The sequence below is a fragment of the Lycium barbarum genome, chromosome 3 (assembly GCF_019175385.1).
Source record: "Lycium barbarum isolate Lr01 chromosome 3, ASM1917538v2, whole genome shotgun sequence".
In the NCBI taxonomy this organism is placed as follows: Eukaryota; Viridiplantae; Streptophyta; class Magnoliopsida; order Solanales; family Solanaceae; genus Lycium; species Lycium barbarum.
Window position 1 is genome coordinate 62,408,415 of NC_083339.1, and position 22,530 is coordinate 62,430,944.

A 22,530-nucleotide genomic window follows, 5' to 3' on the forward strand; every position below is an offset into this window, starting at 1 on the left:
ACCGCATATATGCTTTGGCCAGCCGCCAGGATCAGGAGGCTTCGCCAAACGTTGTCACAGGTACATTACTGGTTTTCTCCAGATTTGTATATGCATTGATTGACCCTGGCTCTACTTTATCATATATTTCCCCGCTCGTTGCTAGTAAGATTGGGATCGTGTCTGAGCCTATAGAGCCATTCGAGGTAGCTACGCCAGTTGGGGATTTTATTGTAGCGAGACAGATCTATAGGGATTGTTCTGTGACCATTTATGATCGTACCACTAAGGCTGATTTGGTAGAGCTAGACATGTTTGAGTTTGACGTCATTATGGGTATGGACTGGTTGTCTTCCTGTTATGCTAATGTCGACTGCCAGAAAAAGGTAGTCCGTTTCCAGTTTCCGGGGGAACCAGTTATAGAGTGGTTCGGATCGACTGCATCGCCGAGGGGTAAGTTTATTTCATACCTCAAGGCTAAGAAGATGATCCAGAAGGGTTATATCTATCATTTGGTCCGTGTGCACGATACTGCAGCAGAGGTACCTACCCTTCAGTCTGTCCCGGTCGTCAGTGAGTTTCCAGATGTTTTTCCTGAGGAGCTTCCTGGCCTCCCGCCTGAGCGGGAGATTGATTTTTCTATCGAGTTGATGCCGGATACGCAGCCTATATCTATTCCTCCGTATAGGATGGCACCAGCAGAGCTGAAGGAGTTGAAGGAGCAGCTGAAAGATTTGCTGGATAAGGGTTTTATCAGACCCAGCACGTCACCCTGGGGAGCGCCGGTATTATTTGTCAAAAAGAAGGATGGGTCGCTGCGGATGTGTATTGACTACCGGCAGCTGAATAAGGTGACTATTAAGAATAAATACCCCCTTCCCCGGATTGATGATTTGTTTGACCAGCTGCAGGGTGCTAGGCATTTTTCAAAAATAGATGTGCGCTCAGGCTATCACCAGGTGCGAGTACGGGAGTCTGATATCCCGAAGACTGCTTTCAGGACCCGGTACGGGCACTTTGAGTTCAGAGTTATGTCTTTCGGGCTGACTAATGCTCCTGCAGTATTTATGGATCTGATGAACCGGGTATTTCGGCCTTTCCTGGATATGTTTGTTATAGTATTTATTGATGATATCCTGATTTACTCGCGATCAGCCGAGGAGCATTCAGATCATTTGCGGACGGTACTTGGCATTCTCCGTCAGCATAAGTTATATGCTAAATTCTCTAAATGCGAGTTCTGGTTGACTTCTGTGGCATTCTTGGGTCATATTGTCGGCGCAGACGGTATTCGGGTCGATACGCAGAAGATTGAGGCTGTGCAGAATTGGCCCAGGCCTACTACACCGACTGAGGTGCGCAGTTTTCTGGGATTGGCTGGGTATTATCGCAGGTTTGTGGAGGACTTCTCTTCTATTGCAGCACCACTGACGAGGCTTACCCAGAAAGCAGCAAAATTCCAGTGGTCAGATGCCTGCGAGCGCAGCTTTCAGATGCTGAAGGAGAGATTGATTACAGCGCCAGTTTTGGCTCTGCCAGAGGGATCTGATGGGTACGTTGTATATTGTGACGCCTCTGGTATTGGGATAGGGTGCGTATTGATGCAGCACGGTCGAGTTATAGCCTATGCTTCCCGGCAGCTCAGACCGCACGAGAAGAACTATCCCACTCATGATCTTGAGTTGGCCGCGGTGATTCATGCCTTGAAGATTTGGCGGCATTATTTATATGGGGTCCACATTGATATCTATACGGACCATAAGAGCCTTCAGTATATTTTTAAGCAGAAGGAGCTAAACTTGCGGCAGCGGAGGTGGCTGGAGCTACTAAAGGATTACGATATTGATATTCTGTACCATCCAGGGAAAGCCAACGTGGTAGCTGATGCGCTTAGCCGCAAGTCCGTAGGCAGCCTAGCGGATGTCCCATCTGATAAGAGAGATCTGGTTCGTGATATTCATCAGCTGGCCAGCCTCGGAGTCCGTTTGATAGATTCTGGAGATTCTGGGGTTTCTGTTCGCCCGGTTGCGGAGTCATCTATTATTCAGGAGGTAAAGCAGCGCCAGTTTGAGGATCCTATTTTGATTCAGTACAGAGAGGCGGCCCTTAATAAGACAAAGACCCAGTTTGAGATCTCACCTGAGGGAGTATTATTGTACGACGGCAGGTTCTGTGTACCGGACGTTGCGGGCTTACGACGGCAGATTATGGGCGAGGCACATTGTGCCCGGTATTCTGTTCATCCTGGTTCCACTAAGATGTATCGGGATCTTCGATGTTTGTATTGGTGGGACGGCATGAAGAAAGACATTGCTGAATTTGTTAGTCAATGCCCGAACTGTCAGCAGGTCAAGGTTGAACATCAGAAGCCCGGTGGGTTGTTACAGGAGATGGAGATTCCAGCCTGGAAATGGGAGATGATTAATATGGACTTCATTGTTGGGTTGCCGCGTACTCTACGCAGGTACGACTCCATTTGGGTTATTGTGGACAGGCTGACGAAATCAGCCCATTTCCTTCCGGTCCGGACCACATTTTCGGCTGAGGACTATGCCAGATTATATATCAGAGAGATAGTCAGACTTCACGGGGTCCCTATATCTATTATCACTGACCGAGGTGCTCAGTTCACAGCTAATTTTTGGAGGTCATTTCAGGAGGGATTAGGGACCCAGGTGACCCTCAGTACAGCATTTCATCCTCAGACCGACGGCCAGGCTGAGCGCACTATTCAGACGCTCGAGGATATGTTACGGGCCTGTGTTATTGACTTCAGGGGCAGCTGGGATGATCATTTGCCGCTTATAGAGTTTGCCTACAATAACAGTTATCACTCCAGCATTCAGATGGCCCCGTATGAGGCCCTTTATGGCAGGAGATGCAGATCTCCTATTGGCTGGTTTGACGTGGGCGAGACTAAGCTGATTGGGCCAGATGTGATCCAGGAGGCTGTAGATAAGGTGAAGCTTATTCGGGAGCGACTGTTAGCTGCCCAGAGTCGACAGAAAGCTTATGCTGATAAACGGCGTCGACCGTTGGAGTTTCAGAGTGGTGACTGGGTATTCCTGAAGGTTTCGCCTATGAAGGGCGTTATGAGATTTGGCAGGAAGGGCAAGCTGAGTCCGCGGTACATCGGGCCATACCAGATTGTTCGGAGGATTGGCGCAGTCGCCTACGAGCTAGACTTGCCATCCGATTTGGAGTCCGTGCACCCGGTGTTTCATGTGTCTATGCTGCGGAAGTGTATTGGTGACCCTTCAAGGATATTCCCAGTAGATGATCTTCAGGTGACGGAGCAGCTATCTTATGACGAGCAGCCGGTATCTATTCTGGATCGTCAGGTGAGGAGATTGCGCACTAAGGAGGTGCCTTCGGTCAAGGTTCTGTGGCGCAATAACAACCGTGAAGAGATGACTTGGGAGGCAGAGGATGAGATGAAGAAGAGATTTCCCCATTTATTCCCTACGCCTCCTGTGATCTAAACTTTTGTATTTGTTGTACCAATGAACGGATGGACCATGTGTGCTATTTGTATATAAAATGGTTTTCCCGTTATGCTTGTGAGCCTTTATAAGATTTATTTAACATTCGGGGACGAATGTTCCTAAGGGGGGGAGAATGTTAGGCCCCGTGTGTTCGTACAATTGGAAATCGAGAAATAACTATGACTCGGGTGTTAGAAGGACATAAATTAATTTTTGAGAATATGACTATGTTGGATATGGAATTATTAATGTCAAGACCTCGGGGAAGGCCGAGGGTAAATTTGGAATTTCGGAAATTAGTTTCGGGAATTACAAAACGGGACTTTCCTCGGATTGGGCCAAGAAAAATGCAATGCAAAACTAAGGCCCAAGATCAAATGGGGGCCGGCCATGGTGAGGCCCAAATCCATTTTTAAAAGGGGCATGTGCTAAGCACATGACCCCTAAGTGGATATATATGAGGAATACTTGTATTATTCAAGGAAAAGATCATAAAATCAAGAACACCAAGAGAGAGAGGGTTCGGCCGAACCATAGAGGAAAAGAAAAGAAAAATTTTCCTAGCTTGTGTTGTGGCTTAAAAATCTTGTTCTTCACATACTTGTGAAGTACTCAAGGCCCTCTTCAGCGGGGTATAATTAGTTTGGCACGAGGACGACGTTTTCGACAAGTCGGGGTTTCAAGAAAGGTATGAATTCTTACCCTCTAATGTTATAGAATTGCTATGAATGGGTTAAGGATTGGAAGTAGACGAGAATCCCGTAATTTGGACATAAATGGAAACGTGTGGGTGTGTGTTTGTAGTAGGTTTGGCCGTGAGCCATAAATGGGAAAATTGGTGTGAATTGATCTTGTTTAAGTTGGTAGAATGTGTTGTTGTGGCCCTTATATCGTAAATGATTAATTGGTGAATGAAATTGGCTTTTAAAAAAAATGATTTTGAACATTATCGGAAAGCGTATACCTTCGGTATCTTTATGTATATCAATGTATATCTTGGGTGTTATGGACTTTAAATGTGAATCTATATCGATGTTGATGAATTCGGAATGAAACTACGTGAGTTAGAATGTTCGTAAGTGCATTTTAGATGTTTTGAAGAATTTGGGAAATAATGGATTTTTATGCAATTTCGTGTATGGCATGGTTTGTAATTAGAATGTGATTGTATAAGTTTGAATGTGGGAATACATACAATTATGTAGGTATAGAATTGGAGTTGTGAAAGTTTGAATGAAAAGTTGCCAACTTAAGAAGTCATGAAAAACTTTGAAACTAGAATGGTGTTATTGTTGTTTGTTTTGGTTGTTGATGTGTGGGCTGTTGTAGTTGGTTAATTTGAGCCGAGCTATGCCTCGGGGATGTTAGATTTATAGGGGAAGTGCTGCCGAAATTTCGGTAGGCAATTGTGAAGTTAAAGGCATTTCTAAGCCTAAGGATCTCATTTGGTAACTTTGACCATTTGCAGATTTTTGACGAAACGGGACGAGACATTTGGAAGAGCTTACGACGTCTGTGAGGTATGTAAAGCCTCCCACTCTTTCATTTGGCATATCTTAGTGTGTCAGTCGAATAGGAGACCTTTCGGAGCATTTCTGCTCCTCGAAACCCGATCCACAGAAAAGTTACTATTCATTCAATTCTATTGAAGCCTAAAGGCTCCAATTTGGCTAGAATGCCACTATTCGTCCGAAACCTATCGAAATGTGGTCGGGTAACCTAGGAATGATAATGTATGACCTTTGGCATATAAATGCTCGTAGAAACACGTTCGCCACCTCACTTCGACTCGAGGTGGGCCCGCTACCCCAAAATGCCCGATTTGCCCTTCGGGCCACCTTTGATAATAAATTTGTACATACTACTTCGGATCTTTGGAACATCCTCCTACGGGGTAGGTTTGGGCAATTCGATACGCTAACCTATGTTTTGAATTATATGGACCATTTTGGAAACGTTTTGCGAAATGAAACTTTATGTCGACTAAGTATTCGACTATTTTGTAATATGATATGATTTATGAATTTACTTTGTTTTGAAACACTATTTTGAAAGACGATTTGCATTTGTTTGCTCACGACTCCGTTCGTGCCCTATTATGACTTCGTTCGCCGGTTCCCGGGCCGGTTTTGATTCGTGCGCCTAATGACAAATTCGGCCGTATGCTGTGTTACGGTTCCCAAGGCTTCGCCATAGGGCCGGGTTCCGTTTGGAGTTATGCTGTGATATGGCTCGGGATGCGATACGCTCACCGATGATTATGATTATGTTCAGGGATGTACGGAGATTTGAAACCTTCTGGTGTTATGTTGTGTGTGGCGCCAGCGTCGGAGTGGCGACCACGTTCTTAAGCGTTTGCATGATTTTACTTGCATAATATATATGTATATGATTTCGATACAGACTTTGACATCTGATTTGCTTTCGATTTTGATTCATATTTCTGTACTCCGTGCTTTACATACTCAGTACATATTTCGTACTGACCCCCTCTCTCCGGGGGCTGCGTTTTATGCCCGCAGGTGCAGATCTTGGTGATCCTCCGCAGTAGGCTCCACTTTTTGCTTTCTCGGAGTACTCTTATTCGATTCGGAGTCCACTCTTGGTACAGACTCCTCTACTCCGTATATATTTTGGATATTTGACAGTTTGGGTACGGCGGGGCCCTGTCTCGCCATATGTTATGTTTTGAATTCGTAAAGGCCTGTAGTCATCTTTGTGGGGCGAGGGTCCTATGTGTATATTGTATGATTTTGCTTTCGGGTCTTAAAGCGGTCTGTTTGATCTGATGGCCCCAAATGGCCCTTATGTATATATTTGTATTTTGACCGGCGATGCCTATTCCGCCGCTTTGTGTGAATTTGATTTGATATGACCGCTTAAGACATATTTTCGATATAAATTATGTTTGATATAATTTTTGTAAAATTCTGAAATAAATTTGAGTTCGGAAATGAATATGCGATTTGGTCTGGGTACCCAGGTAGGGTGCCAGTCGCGGCCCACGGGGCTGGGTCGTGACAAATGCCACACGAGAATTGTGAATAAATTGTGACTCGACGCGAAACCGGAAGTTAAAATCTCTACTTCATATCTTAAGATAGTCTTGCCTTTAACTCATCGCGCTTATTTTAAAACGTCCCGACGTATGAAAATACGGGACATAACACCAACTACTGCCAAAATCCAACACGCACGCTCGTAGCATATCCTCCAAGGTCTAAATAGTATGTTCGGCTTGCCCATCAGTCTGTGGATGAAATGCCGTACTGAGCTTGACTTAGGTACCTAGACCTTCTTGAAAAGACTTCCAAAACTTGGCTGTAAACTCTGCCCCTCTGTCTGTAATAATGGCTAATGGAATTCCATGAAGTCGCACAATATCCTTTAGATACAACCTGGCATAATATTTTGCTGAATACGTGGTTCTAACTGGGAGGAAATGGGCTGCTTTCGTGAGCCTGTCCACGATCACCCATATAGAATCATACTTCCCTCGTGAACGGGGTAATCCCACAATAAAATCCATATTAATGATTTCCCATTTCCACGTAGGAATTTCCATTGCTTGCAATAAACCCCCTGGCTTTTGATGTTCAGCCTTCACTTGTTGGCAATTTGGACATTGTGCCACAAAATCTTCTATATCCCTCTTCATGCCGTCCCACTAATACATCAATTTGAGGTCATGATACATTTTGGTTGCACCGGGATGAATAGAATACCGAGAATAGTGTGCTTCCTCTAAAATTCGCCGGCGCAAGTTTACCACATCCGGTACGCATAGCCTGCCCTGATATCTAAGGATTTCATCTATTGAAACTTCAAATGGAGACTTTTCCTTTTCACGAGATAGGTCTCGGTAATGGCTTAACTGAGAGTCTTCGTATTGTCGTTCCTTCACTTCTATACTCAAAGATGACACTGTGGGATCATTGATGCTAATACTTGTGCTGCCCGAATCAATTGCACGTACTTTGAGATTTGCTAGTCGATAGAGCTCACGGACCATTTCTTGCTTTTCTGAAGGAACATCACACAAACTACCCATTGATCGACGGCTAAGCGCATCGGCTACCACATTCGCTTTTCCGGGATGATATAAAATATTCACATCGTAATCCTTCAGTAACTCTAACCATCGTCTCTGCCGCAGATTTAACTCCTTCTGTTTGAAAATATGCTGGAGGCTCTTGTGATCTCTATAAATATCGATGTGCACACCATACAAATAATGTCTCCATATCTTAAATGCATGAATAACCGCAGCCAATTCGAGATCATGAGTTGGATAATTCTTTTCATGTTTCCGCAACTGTCTCGAGGCATATGCAATAACTTTCCCATGTTGCATCAATACACATCCTAGTCCCACACCGGAAGCATCACAATACACCATATAGCCATCTGGCCCTTCTGCAAGGGTTAACACTGGAGCTGAAGTCAATCTATCTTTCAACTCTTGAAAACTACGCTCGCAAGTGTCATTCCACTGAAATTTCGCCGAATCTGGGTTAGCTTCGTTAATGGGGCGAAAATAGATGAGAAGCCCTCTACGAATCTTCTATAATAGCCTGCCAAACCCAGGAAACTACGGACTTCCGTAGGAGTTGTAGGCCTTGGCCAAGTCTTCACAGCTTCTATTTTCTGAGTGTCGACTCGAATGCCATCATCTGAAATAACATGACCTAGAAATGCCACAGAATTTAACCAAAACTCGCACTTTGAGAATTTTGCATACAATTCTCGAGCTCGAAGAACGCCAAGGACAATTCTTAGATGATCTGCATGCTCTGATTCTGTGCGAGAATACACCAGGATATCATCGATAAATACTATCACGAAGAGATCCAAGAATGGCCTGAACACATTATTCATTAAATTCATGAACACCACCGGGGCATTTGTCAACCCAAACGACATCACTCGGAACTCATAGTGGCCATACCTCGTTCTGAAGGCTGTTTTGGGAATATCTCTCTCTCTAATTCTCACTTGATGATAACCAGATGTCAAATCTATCTTGGAGAACCACTTAGCGCCCTGTAATTGATCAAACAAATCGTCAATTCTGGAGAGGGGATACTTGTTCTCTATTTTTACCTTGTTCAGCTGTCTGTAATCGATGCACATCCATAGAGATCCGTCCTTCTTTCTCTCGAACAAGACCGGTGCTCCCCACGGCGATGAACTGGGCCTTATAAACCCCTTTTCAAGCAAGTCCCTCAACTGTGCCTTCAGCTCTTTCAATTCTGCTGGAGCCATTCGATTAGGAGGAATAGAAATAGGCTCCGTGTCTGGCAATACATCAATAGTGAAGTCATTGTCACGACCCAGCTCCGGGGGCCGCGACTGGTGCCCTATTTGGGCACCCCAAACAAACTCACATGCTAACTTGTCATATTCTAATTTAACTCAGATCTCGTGTCGATTATTTTAAATAGATTTGAAGTCAAATATTATCTTAAGCGGTCGCGCGTGCAAAGATATCATATCAAAGCCAAAAGAGGCGGCGGAATACACATCGCCGAACATATGCATATATACAAACATATGGGCCGCCATGGCCGCCATAACAGGTAGGACCGCATTAAGACACAAATCATAAACAGAACAAACACACGTAGGACCCTCGACCCACATATATGACTACAGGCCTCTACAAACCAAAACGAAAACATATGGCGGGACAGGGCCCCGCCGTACCCCAAAGAGTCAAAATATATACAGAAACAGATACATGACAAAAGATATGTACCAAGATGTAGGCTCCGGATCAAGAGGAGCGCTCTGTAATAGCAGAAAGTATAGCCTACACTGGCTGGTCACGAACCTCAGCACCTGCGGGCATGAAACGCAGCCCCCGAAGAAAGGGGGTCAGTACGAAAGATGTACAGAGTATGTAAAGCATAGAGTACAGAAATCCAAACCATAACTGTAGTAAAGGTACATAAAGAGAATACCGAATCAATATATCAAACCGATACGGAAATCATATGTACATAATGCAAATAAAAGAAATCATGCATAAGGCTCAGGAACGTGGTCGCCACTCCGACGCTGGCGCCACAACACAGCATACTCCGGAAAGTTTCAAATCTCCCTACAACCCCGAACATAACATATCACATCATCAAAGCATATCATAAGCCATATCACAGCATAACTCCATAAACGGTACCCGGCCCTATCGCGAGGTCTCGGGAACCGTAACACATCATACTGCCGAATATGTCATAATGCGCACGATCACAAAACCGGCCCGGGAACCGGCGAACGATATCATAGTAATAGGCACGAGCAGAGTAGTGCGGAAAATAATGCAATTTACATATCAAACCATTTATGAAATTGGATATAATCATATGACAACCCGTTAGGCAAACTAGTCCGGACAACTGACCAATACGGAGTTTATCTCACAAAAGTACTTCTGAAATCGTATTCATAGTTCAAAATGTAAATCAGAATATCATGGAGTAATCAAAACATTATTCTTTAATAGCTAGAGTCATAAGTAAAAGTCTCCTTCCGATATCGTACAAAGTTAAGTCAATTAGGGCAACGAAGGAGACTCGGGGCTAGTGGGCCTACCTCGGTTCAAGTCGAGGCGGCGTACGAATTTTACAGATATTTGACCCTATGGAATCATCCATGAAAGTTTAGGGGTAATTCGATCATGTTTACGAACGTTACGAAAGTTTGAACATTTCTTTTCAACAAAGCATAAGTTTCTAATTCAATTTCGCTGAATGGAATAGTACTAAAAGTAAATTCCAATTTCTATGAATAGAATAATCCCCGAGGCTCAAACTCAAACCTCGTACATCTAGGTCATGCCAAGAGAAGAAAAGGGATAGCTTTACATACCTTTTCCGCCTCCTATACGTCTCCAAAATCACGTCTCAAGTTCGCCAAAATATACAATTTGGTCACATTTACCAATTGTGAGTTATAGCTTCTAAGGATTTAACTCAAATTCATTTATGTCTACTGAAATTTCGGCAGCACCTCCCCTATAAATTCAACATCCCCGAGAATTTGCTCGGCCAAAAATATCAACAACAAGAACACCACAATACCAAGAGCATCAATAATCATCACAGAATATATTATAACACAACTATTCTTCCTTTCTACATAGTTCAACAACTTCCATCCCAACTTCACAATTTCGAGCTAATATCAACATTTCCATATTCATTTACTAATTCAAGATCATTCAAACATAATTCAATAACATTTCAAGCAATGCTCATGGATTCAAGCGTTCCCGCCAATTCCATATTCTATCCAAAACCTCCACAATTGTAACAAAACTACCAAATCACATTGTCCTCTTCCAAAATTAATAATAATAACAATAATTCACATTCTAACATCTTACTTTCGTAATTACATATAACTATATAAAAATCACATTAAAATGACATAATCTTCTACAATCAATTTCCATGCCAATTTAACTCATTTAACCTTCATTGACATCATAAGGGTCACAACTAACATATTAAACAAAATTAATTCATTTTCATTCCCCCACTATATACCACACGGCCAACACCTTTTTTTTTCTTCACTTCAACCAATTTCATTCAACTTTCATTTCCAATACAAAACCCACAACAACTACAACTAGGATACGACAAAAATTTAATTCATCTTTACCTACCCAACACACACATATACAGCCACATACATACACACACACCCACCAAGCAAACTTCCATTTTTCCATAAATTCTACCCATTTCTACATACTACAACATAAGTAAGCCTTCATAACATAACTTAAAGGGATCAATTCTTACCTTTTCTTCAAACTTCAACTTGCCGCAAACGTTGTTCTCTCGCTAAACCAAGTATATCACGTCGGAGAGCGTCTTGAACTTACAAAGAATTCAAGAAGAAGAAAACTTTAGGATCAAAGCTAAAGAAACTAGAATTTTTTTTTTTGATTGGAAAGGGGTTCGGCCGAATGGCCATGGAACTCTTCAACTTTTTCTTTTGTGTTTCTTGAATCTTCTAGTAGAAGATGACTAAGGACCCCTTTATTTTAATTGTCACATGCTAATAACATGACCATTCTTGTGGGCTTGGGGCCAAGCCCATGGCCGGCCACCCCACATACAATTGGGCCTCATTTTTCTTTTATATTTTGAGCCCAATTAACTTATGGATCTTATTTTTGTAATTCCCGAACTAATTTTCCAAAATTTCAATTTTTGCCCCTAGCCTTCCTCAACACTTCCTCACTAATATGTTTCTTCCATGAACAACACATATGTTGAATAAAATTAATTATGACCTCATTTCTTACAAGTCAACATTATTTCAAATTTTCCAAGCACGCAAAAACACGGGATATAACATTCTCCCCCCCCCCCCCCCTTTAGAACATTCGTCCTCGAATGTTAAATTAGTCTTACAGGATCTTATGAACATGGCGGGGGAGTCTCTCTTTATAAATAACACACATAAGTTATTTGTCAATCACAATAACAAACTCAAAAGTTTAGATTACCTGTGGGCGTAGGAAACAAGTGGGGATACTTCTTCTTCATCTCATCCTCCGCCTCCCAGGTCATTTCTTCCCGGTTGTTGTTCCGCCACAAGTCTTTAACAGACGACACTTCTTTGGTGCGCAGTCTCCTCACCTGACGATCCAGAACAGCTACAGGTTGCTCTTCCTAAGACAAGTCCTCCGTTACCTGAATATCGTTTACTGGAAATATTCTGTCAGGATCACCAATACATTTTCGGAGCATGGATACATGGAATACCGGGTGTACAGCCTCTAGATCTGATAGTAAGTTCAGCTCATAAGCGACATTCCCAATCTTCCGGATAATCTGGTAAGGCCCAATGTATCGCGGACTGAGCTTTCCCTTTCTGCCGAATCTCATCACGCCCTTCATGGGCGACACCTTTAGAAATACCCAGTCGCCAATCTGAAACTTTAACGGTCAACATTGTTTATCAGCATAAGATTTCTGTCGACTTTGGGCCGCTAATAGTCGCTCTCGAATCAGTTTCACTTTATCGACTGCCTGCTAGACCACATCTGGACCAATTAATTTAGTTTCACCCACATCGAACCAACCGATCGAAGATCTGCATTTCCTACCATATAGGGCTTCGTACGGCGCCATCTGTATGCTGGAATGATAACTATTATTATAAGCAAATTCAACAAGCGGAAATGATCGTCCCAGCTGCCTCTGAAATCAATAACACAGGCCCGCAACATATCTTCCAATGTCTGAATGGTGCGCTCGGCCTGCCCATCGGACTGAGGATGAAATACTGTACTAAGACTCACCTGAGTCCCCAATCCCTCCTGGAATGATCTCTAGAAATTCCCTGTGAACTGGGCCCATCTGTCAGTGATAATAGATACAGGAACCCCGTGAAGTCTTACTATTTCTTTAAGATACAATCTGGCATAGTCCTCAGCCGAATAAGTAGTCCTGACCGGAAGGAAATGGGCTGATTTCGTCAATCTGTCAACAATAACCCAAATAGAATCATACCTGCGTGGAGTGCGCGGCAACCCAACAACGAAATCCATATTAATCATCTCCCATTTCCAAGCTGGAATTTCCATTTCCTGTAGTAATCCGCCGGGCTTCTGATGTTCGATTTTGACTTACTGGCAATTTGGACATTGGCCAACGAACTCTGCAATATCTCTTTTCATGCCGTCCCACCAGTATAAACCTTTAAGGTCGTGGTACATCTTAGTAGACCCAGGATGAATAGAATACCGAGCATTATGTGCTTCGCCCATAATTTGCCGTCATAACCCTGCAACGTCCGGTACACATAACCTGCCTCCATATAATAATACCCTTCAGGCGAAATTTCAAATGGAGTCTTTTCTTTATTAAGGGCCATATTTCTATACTGTGCCAAGACAGGATCTTCAAACTGACGCTGCTTAACCTCTTTCATAATGGATGATTCAGCAACCTCTCGAACAGACACCCCAGCATCTCCAGAATCTGCCAAACGGACTCCAAGGCTGGCTAATTGATGAATCTCACGAACCAATTCTTTCTTATCAGGCTGTACATCAGTCAAACTGCCCATGGACTTACGGCTAAGTGCATCCCCTACCACATTGGCTTTCGTAGGATGATACAAAATATTAACGTCATAATCTTTCAATAATTCAAGCCATCTTCTCTGCCGCAAATTTAGTTCCTTCTGTTTAAAGATATACTGGAGACTCTTATAGTCCGTATAAATATCAACGTGGACCCCATATAAGTAGTGCCGCCAAATCTTCAAAGCATGAATCACCGCGGCCAATTCTAAATCATGAGTGGGATAATTTCTTTCGTGCGGTCTGAGCTGCCGGAAAGCATAGGCTATGACTCGACCGTGATGCATCAACACAGAACCTATCCCGATATCAGAAGCATCATAATAAACGACGTACCCATCTGACCCTTCTGGAAGAGCTAACACTGGAGCTGTAATTAATTTTTCCTTAAGCATCTGGAAACTGCGCTCAAAGGCATCAGTCCACTTAAATTTTGCTGCTTTCTGAGTGAGCTTCGTTAATGATGCCGCGATAGAAGCAAAATTTTCCACAAACCTTCTGTAATAACCGGCCAACCCCAGAAAACGGCGTACCTCTGTCGGGGTAGTAGGCCTGGGCCAATTCTGTACAGCGTCAATCTTCTGTGTATCAACCCGAATGCCATCTACTCCGACAATATGCCCCAAGAAAGCCACAGAGGTTAACCAGAATTCACATTTGGAAAATTTAGCATATAATTTCTGTTGCCGCAGTGTGCCAAGTACTGTCCTCAAATGATCTGAATGCTCCTCTGCTGATCGTGAATAAACCAAGATATCATAAATAAACACAATCATGAACATATCAAGAAACGGTCGGAATACCCGAATCATCAAATCCATGAATACCGCTGGAGCATTAGTCAGCCCAAAAGACATCACTCTGAATTCATAATGCCCGTACCGGGTCCTGAAAGCAGTCTTCGGAATATCAGCCTCTCGTACCCGTACCTGGTGGTAGCCTGAACGCAAATCTTTCTTCGAGAAATATTTGGCACCCTGCAACTGATCAAATAAATCATCAATCCGGGGGAGGGGATATTTATTCTTTATAGTCACCTTATTCAGCTGTCGATAATCAATACACATTCGCAGTGAGCCATCTTTCTTTCTAACAAATAATACCGGCGCTCCCCAAGGCGATGTATTGGGTCTGATGAAGCCTTTATCCAATAGATCTTTCAGCTGCACCTTTAATTCCTTCAATTCTGCAGGTGCCATTCTGTACGGAGGAATAGATATGGGCTGCGTATCTGGCAACAAATCTATAGTGAAGTCTATCTCCCGCTCAGGCGGGAGACCTGGAAGCTCATCTGGGAATACATCTGAGAATTCATTAACAACCGGAACTGACTGAAGAGTAGGTGTCTCGGCCTTAGTATCGTGCACCCGGACCAAATGATAGATATAACCTTTCTGAATCATTTTCTTAGCCGTGAGGTATGAAATAAACTTACCCCTCGGTGACGCTGTACTCCCTGACCACTCTATGACTGGTTCCCCTGGAAACTGGAAGTGAACTACCTTTTTCTGGCAGTCAACATTAGCATAACAGGAAGCTAACCAGTCCATGCCCATAATAATATCAAATTCCAGCATATCTAACTCTACCAAATCAGCTTTAGGGCAACGATCGTATATAATCATAGAACAATCTTTATATACCTGCCTCGCTACAATATAATCCCCAACCGGTGTAGCTACTTCGAATGGCTCTATAGGTTCGGGTATTATTCTAATTTTTCCAGCAACAAGCGGGGAGATATACGACAAAGTAGAACCAGGATCAATCAATGCATATACCGATCGGGAGAAAACCAGTAATGTACCTGTAACAACATTTGGTGACGCCTCCTGATCCTGGCGGCTAGCCAATGCATATATGCGGTTCGATGGACCGCTAGAATCTGAAACACCGCCACGGCCTCGACCGCGGCCCGCCGGTGCCGGGAAACCCGGCCCCGCAGGGCGCATAGCTGAGGGAGTAGAAGATGAACCAGCGGCTGATCCCGTTGGCTGAACCGTACTACCAGAACCACTCGCCATCGGACAATCTCGCATAACATGGCCCTGACGGCCGCAGGAAAAACAAGCTCTTGTGGCTCGGTAGCACTCCCCTGGGTGCGATCTCCCACAATAAGAACAACGAGGCCTGGGTAGTCTGGACTGGCTGGAACCCCTGGTCGTCTGCGAACCTGATGCTCTGGAACTCTGGCTGGCCCCAGATGGTCCTGCACTATCAAATCGTCTACCGGCGGACTGTGTACCCCGACCTGACGGAGAAGGATATCTGCCTGACTGCTGTGACTTAGGCTGTCCGCCTCGGAAATCTCCATAATACCCTGCTGATCTAGCCCGCTTAGGCGGCCTCCTATCCCGATCTCTGCCCGACTGGTCCTCCCTGTGCCGGTCCTCCATACCCTGGGCATAAGCCTGTAATCGGGCGATATCTATATCAGTCTGTGATGCCATCGCCATACAGCTGTCAACTAAGTAACGGTCCAGCGCTATCACGTACCGGTGCATCCGGTCAGCCATATCCGCTACTATAGTAGGTGCATATCGAGCCAAGGAATCAAACTCCAAATTATACTCACGAACACTCCGACCTCTCTGCCGCAGCTGCAAAAATCTGTCAACCCTCGCCCTCTGCAACTCCGGGGGCAAAAGGTGGCGGAGAAAAGCGGCCACAAACTCGTCCCATGTAGGTAGGGGAGCACCCTCACCTCTGGACAGCTGCCATGACTCATACCAATTTGCCGCAACATTTCGTAATCTGTGCGAGGCTAACTCGACGGACTCGGTGTCTGAAGCCCTGACCAGTCCCAAGGAGCGCCTCATCCCCCGAATGAAGTCGTGGGGGTCCTCCTCGGGCTTAGACCCGAAAAACTCTGGGGGACTACATGTCAGAAAATCATGAACCCTCAAGTTATCATGCCTGCCATCATCCTCATCACCTCTCAGCCCGCGTCTTCTTCGGGGGCATCACTGAAAAACACAACAATCGATCAGAAAAGAGTCATCCTAATAGCACAGCTCTATTGCACGATCTAAGATTCAAAGAAAGGTAACACCCTAAATGTCCTGTAGCCTCCTGTTTATAGATGTGGTGCACGACACACTGACAAACAAGACTCTACGAGACACGGCCTGTAGACATTCCGAGGACAAACCGCTCTGATACCACTTTTGTCACAACCCAGCTCCGGGGGCCGCGACTGGTGCCCTATTTGGGCACCCCAAACAAACACACATGCTAACTCGTCATATTCTAATTTAACTCAGATCTCGTGTCGATTATTTTAAACAGATTTGAAGTCAAATATTATCTTAAGAGGTCGCGCGTGCAAAGATATCATATCAAAGCCAAAAGAGGCGGCGGAATACACATCGCCGAACATATGCATATATACAAACATATGGGCCACCATGGCCGCCATAACAGGTAGGACCGCATTAAGACACAAATCATAAACAGAACAAACACACGTAGGACCCTCGACCCACATATATGACTACAGGCCTCTACAAACCAAAACGGAAACATATGGCGGGACAGGGCCCCGCCGTACCCCAAATAGTCCAAATATATATACAGAAACAGATACATGACAAAAGATATGTACCAAGATGTAGGCTCCGGATCAAGAGGAGCGCTCTGTAATAGCAGAAAGTATGGCCTACACTGGTGGGTCACGAACCTTAGCACATGCGGGCATCAAACGCATCCCCCAAAGAAAGGGGGTCAGTACGAAAGATGTACTGAGTATGTAAAGCATAGAGTACAGAAATCGATACCATAATTGTAGTAAAGGTACAGAAAGAGAATGCCGAATCAGTATATCAAACCGGTACGAAAATTATAAGTACATAATGTAAATAAAAGAAATCATGCATAAGGCTCAGGAACGTGGTCGCCACTCCGACGCTGGCGCCACAACACAGCATACTCCGGAAAGTTTCAAATCTCCGTACAACCCCGAACATAACATATCATCACACATATCACATCATCAAAGCATATCATAAGCCATATCACAGCATAACTCCATAAACGGTACCCGGCCCTATCGCGAGGTCTCGGGAACCGTAACACATCATACTGCCGAATATGTCATAATGCGCACGATCACAAAACCGGCCCGGGAACCGGCGAACGATATCATAGTAATAGGCACGAGCAGAGTAGTGCGGAAAATAATGCAATTTACATATCAAACCATTTATGAAATTGGATATAATCATATGACAACCCGTTAGGCAAACTAGTCCGGACAACTGACCAATACGGAGTTTATCTCACAAAAGTACTTCTGAAATCGTATTCATAGTTCAAAATGTAAATCAGAATATCATGGAGTAATCAAAACATTATTCTTTAATAGCTAGAGTCATAAGTAAAAGTCTCCTTCCGATATCGTACAATGTTAAGTCAATTAGGGCAACGAAGGAGACTCGGGGCTAGTGGGCCCACCTCGGTTCAAGTCGAGGCGGCGTACGAATTTTACAGACATTTGACCCTATGTAATCATCCATGAAAGCTTAGGGGTAATTCGATCATGTTTACGAACGTTACAAAAGTTTGAACATTTCTTTTCAACAAAGCATAAGTTTCTAATTCAATTTCGCTGAATGGAATAGTACTAAAAGTAAACTTGAATTTCTATGAATAGAATAATCCCCGAGGCTCAAACTCAAACCTAGTACATCTAGGACATGCCAAGAGAAGAAAAGGGATAGCTTTACATACCTTTTCCGCCTCCTATACGTCTCCAAAATCACGTCTCAAGTTCGCCAAAATCTACAATTTGGTCACATTTACCAATTGTGAGTTATAGCTTCTAAGGATTCAACTCAAATTCATATTTGTCTACCGAAATTTCGGCAGCACCTCCCCTATAAATTCAACATCCCCGAGAATTTTCTCGGCCAAAAATATCAACAACAACAACACCACAATACCAAGAGCATCAATAATCATCACAGAATATATTATGTCACGACCCAACCCCGTGGGCCGCGACTGGCACCCTACCTGGACACCCAAACCCATCTATCAAATGCATTCAAGTATATAGCAGAAGCCGACAAGGCTATATTCCAAATTTAGATAATTTCCAGAAAAATTTCGGCAGAGTTTCCTTTGTTTTATAGACTATCCAAAATAACCCTGTACACAACAAACGCCAACAAAGGCCACACAGGGCTAACAAAACAACGTATAAACATATGCGAACCGGCCGCCTCGGCGTATGGGATCGCCCAAACAACATATACACATATCCATACAGAATGACCCTAACCCACAAACATGTCCACAGACCTCTAAACAGACCGACAGAATCATATGACGGGACAGGGCCCCCGCCGTACCCAAATAGTCAGATATACAGAAATATATATATACATAGCAAAAGATGTATGTACCAAAAGTGGACTCCGGATCAAAGGGAGTACTCCGAAATAGCAGAAAGTGGAGCCTACAGTGGTGGATCACCTGTGTCTGTACCTGCGGGCATGAAACGCAGCCCCCGAGGAAAGGGTGTGTCACGACCCAACTAGGGGTCGTGACGAGTACCCGATACTTGTACCGAGCACCCCCTATCTCGTATCGTATTCTTGTTACTGAGTGGGCCGTATGAACTGCACCATATTTTTTTTTTCTGTTCTACTTACCATTAACACTAGTAGCATAGTTATAAACATAGGCTAACAAACTCGGTTTGCACTTTATACAACAACGAGGACCAGCAAAAGTACAAGACATCTAACTGTACATATCTGTCTACGAGCCTCTAAATATAGTATACATATACATAGGAAGGGCCGAGTATTGCCGTGCCCGAACATATATACACAAAATAGTACCAAGAACTGAGGCTCCGGGACAACTGGAGCGCTGCCGATAATTGCTGATAGAACTTCTAGAAATCAGGTCCGTCTACCAGCTGACCTGCGCGGCATGAAACGCAGCGTCCACGAGAAGGGACGTCAGTACGAATAGTGTACCGAGTATGTAAGGCATGAATGATAACATAGTAACTGCATATAGAGTATAAATAATAACAGAATAGACATACAGAGCTCATCCTGGTGTAGAAGTAACCTGTACATATGTATGCCTAGTAGGTGGATACCATGCAAGCTTAGCCCATTTTTCAGAACATGGTGTTTCTTATTCTCGTACACAGAAAACAGTACATTCCAGGAAATGGTATCTTTTACTCACATTGACAGACGCCGAATACATCGGCTCTCCCACCCCCTCCCCAACGGTGTCCCCACATATCATATCGTATATATATCATGCATCACATATACAGACGCCGCGTACGACTCTCCCATATCCCGCGTCCGGGACGGAATCCAGCTGAATCAGGTGGTGGTAAAACAGTTGCCCTTTCCCTTTTCCCGTATACATTTACATATACATATACATATCAATACACACATACATGTATCATATAAACAGCATGCATGGGAGCCCAAAGAAAGATACATATCCATCGGAGTGACATAAGGTCGGTAACCTCCGATTACATTATGGAACGGCTATAGTCGCTTTGTCTCACCTTGAAGGGACGAGTATTATAAGGCGAGACTACCAATGAAAAGTGTCATTATGAGAAAAACATAAAATAGGGTCATAAGGTATAGTTTCATCTACTTAGAACCTTTAGAGCAGTCGTTATCGGTAATAGAGTTGAGATATCAAGAAATAGTTTAACATTTCCATATTTCCATTTTTATAGCAGAACATATCGTCAACATATCTATCGTAGGCATTTTCTCATCTTTGACTCCATCGTTATCACGGTCATCATAGACATATTTACATTAGGATGGTGCTGTACTTATCGTTTGATAATCGGAACAAGGATCAAAAGTTTCCTTAGGATTCTACTCCAAAACAAGTCAAACGAAGCGATAGGAAAAATCCGGGAACAATGGGCCCACCTCGGGCCGAATGAGATAACGTACAGAATCTACATATGTTACGTGTCATGGCATTACTTATTAGGGTTTTAAGGATAGTCGGGTCCTATTTATGCGAGTTCTAGAGGGTTAGAAAGGTTTTTCAACATTTTGCACAATTTAAAGTTCAATTCTACTGAAGGAAAAAGGGAAAACTTTAGGTGCGGATTCCGGAGAATAGGGTTGTCCCCGAGGCTCGTACCCGACTTATTACGTCTAAGACATGCCATAGAAGGAAGGATAAAGCCTTACATACCTCTTGCCGCTCCGTATGCTATCCCGAATTCACGTAGCAAATCCGCCAAAATCTGCAATTTGGTCATATTTACCCAAACTTTCATTAGGGTACTTAAAGTTGGAATCTTAAGGTAACACTTGGCTACCGAAATTTCGGCAGCCCTTCCTCTGTAAATATACCATCCTCAACATTCAACTTAGTCAAATTCCAATCAATCACAATCCGGGAATTCAAACCCGGCCAAACTATCAACATAAGCTCAACAACCACACTAGCGATTCACATATTCAATTCAAGATATATCCCTACACTTCAAAGTAGCATTCTACTTCCTTCAAGACTTTCTAATTCCAATAAAACAACAACAACCTTATAATATATATATTCCAACAACATCAATACCAAAAATCTTGACCACAAAATCAATAAGCCATTTATTCATTTCAAGGCAACTCAATTAAATTCATATGATACTCCAACAACTTAAGCAACATACTTCTTACCCAAAACCTTTTAACTTCAATGAAACAACAATAACACATACACTTAGCAATATTATCTCCACAATACAAAGACCATGCTAGCATTATACCAACTCTTCCCATAATCCACAACCAACACAATTTCACTCCTTAACCATTAAATCCTTATTTTACATCATAGAACTTACCATAACAACAACTACAATGCTAAGTAAAAATTAATTTCACCACCCTACACCATTCGGCCAACACACCCCATACACCTATTTTAATGAATTTCCATATTTTCTATACTTTACAACAATACCCAACACACAACATAACACAACACAACACACACATGGCTTGACTATGCAAGCCACGGCCACACACATAGACACTTCCATCACATGAATTTCATCCATTTTCTCATACTACAACATACATAATCATTCATAATACATAAGAGGAGGTTAACCTTACCTTTTTTTTCCTTGTTTCTTCACTTGAGTAGAATTTACTACTTGTATGAATATGGATTTTCCTTGCTTCAAAAACCACTCTACTTTGCTAGGAATCCTTGAATTGGTAGGAAGTGATTTTTGAAGAATTTTTTGGAATTTTTCTTGGAATTTTTCACTATGGCTGAAGGCCCTTGAGTTCTCTCCTTCTCTTCTTTTCTCCACCCCTCTTGAAATGTCTAGAAGTTTATGGGGATTTTTAGAAGACTTGGTCTTCTTTTATCCCCTTAAATTTTGACTCCATATGGGCTTGGCCCAACAAGGAGAGTGGACGGCCAAGGAGGACCAACACCAAGCCCACCTTGTTTTTTTAGTCCTACAATTCACGAAAAATTATTTCCCAAATTTCAAATTTACCCTTCGCCTTCCTCCATGTCTCTTTGAGTCGTATTGCAAATTTACCTTTTCGCCCTTGACCTTTCTTAATATTTTCGCTTCCAAATTCTTCATACGCAACTCATGTACTTAGAAAAATAAAAGTAAGGCCTTGTTTGTCATCTTCCCGCAATTGTCTTAAATTATCCGACTGTACAAAAGCGCGGGATATAACAGGGGGTCAGTACGAAAGATGTACTGAGTATGTAAGGCATAGAGTACAGAAATATGGGCCACAACTGAAAGCAAACAGATACTAAGGGAAGTACTGAATGATATATCAAAATTTGTATCAAAACATATATACATAATGCAAATAAAATCATGCAAAGCTCAGGAACGTGGTCACCACTCCGACGCTGGTGCCACACACAGCATAACACCAGAAGGTTCAAATCTCCGTACATCCC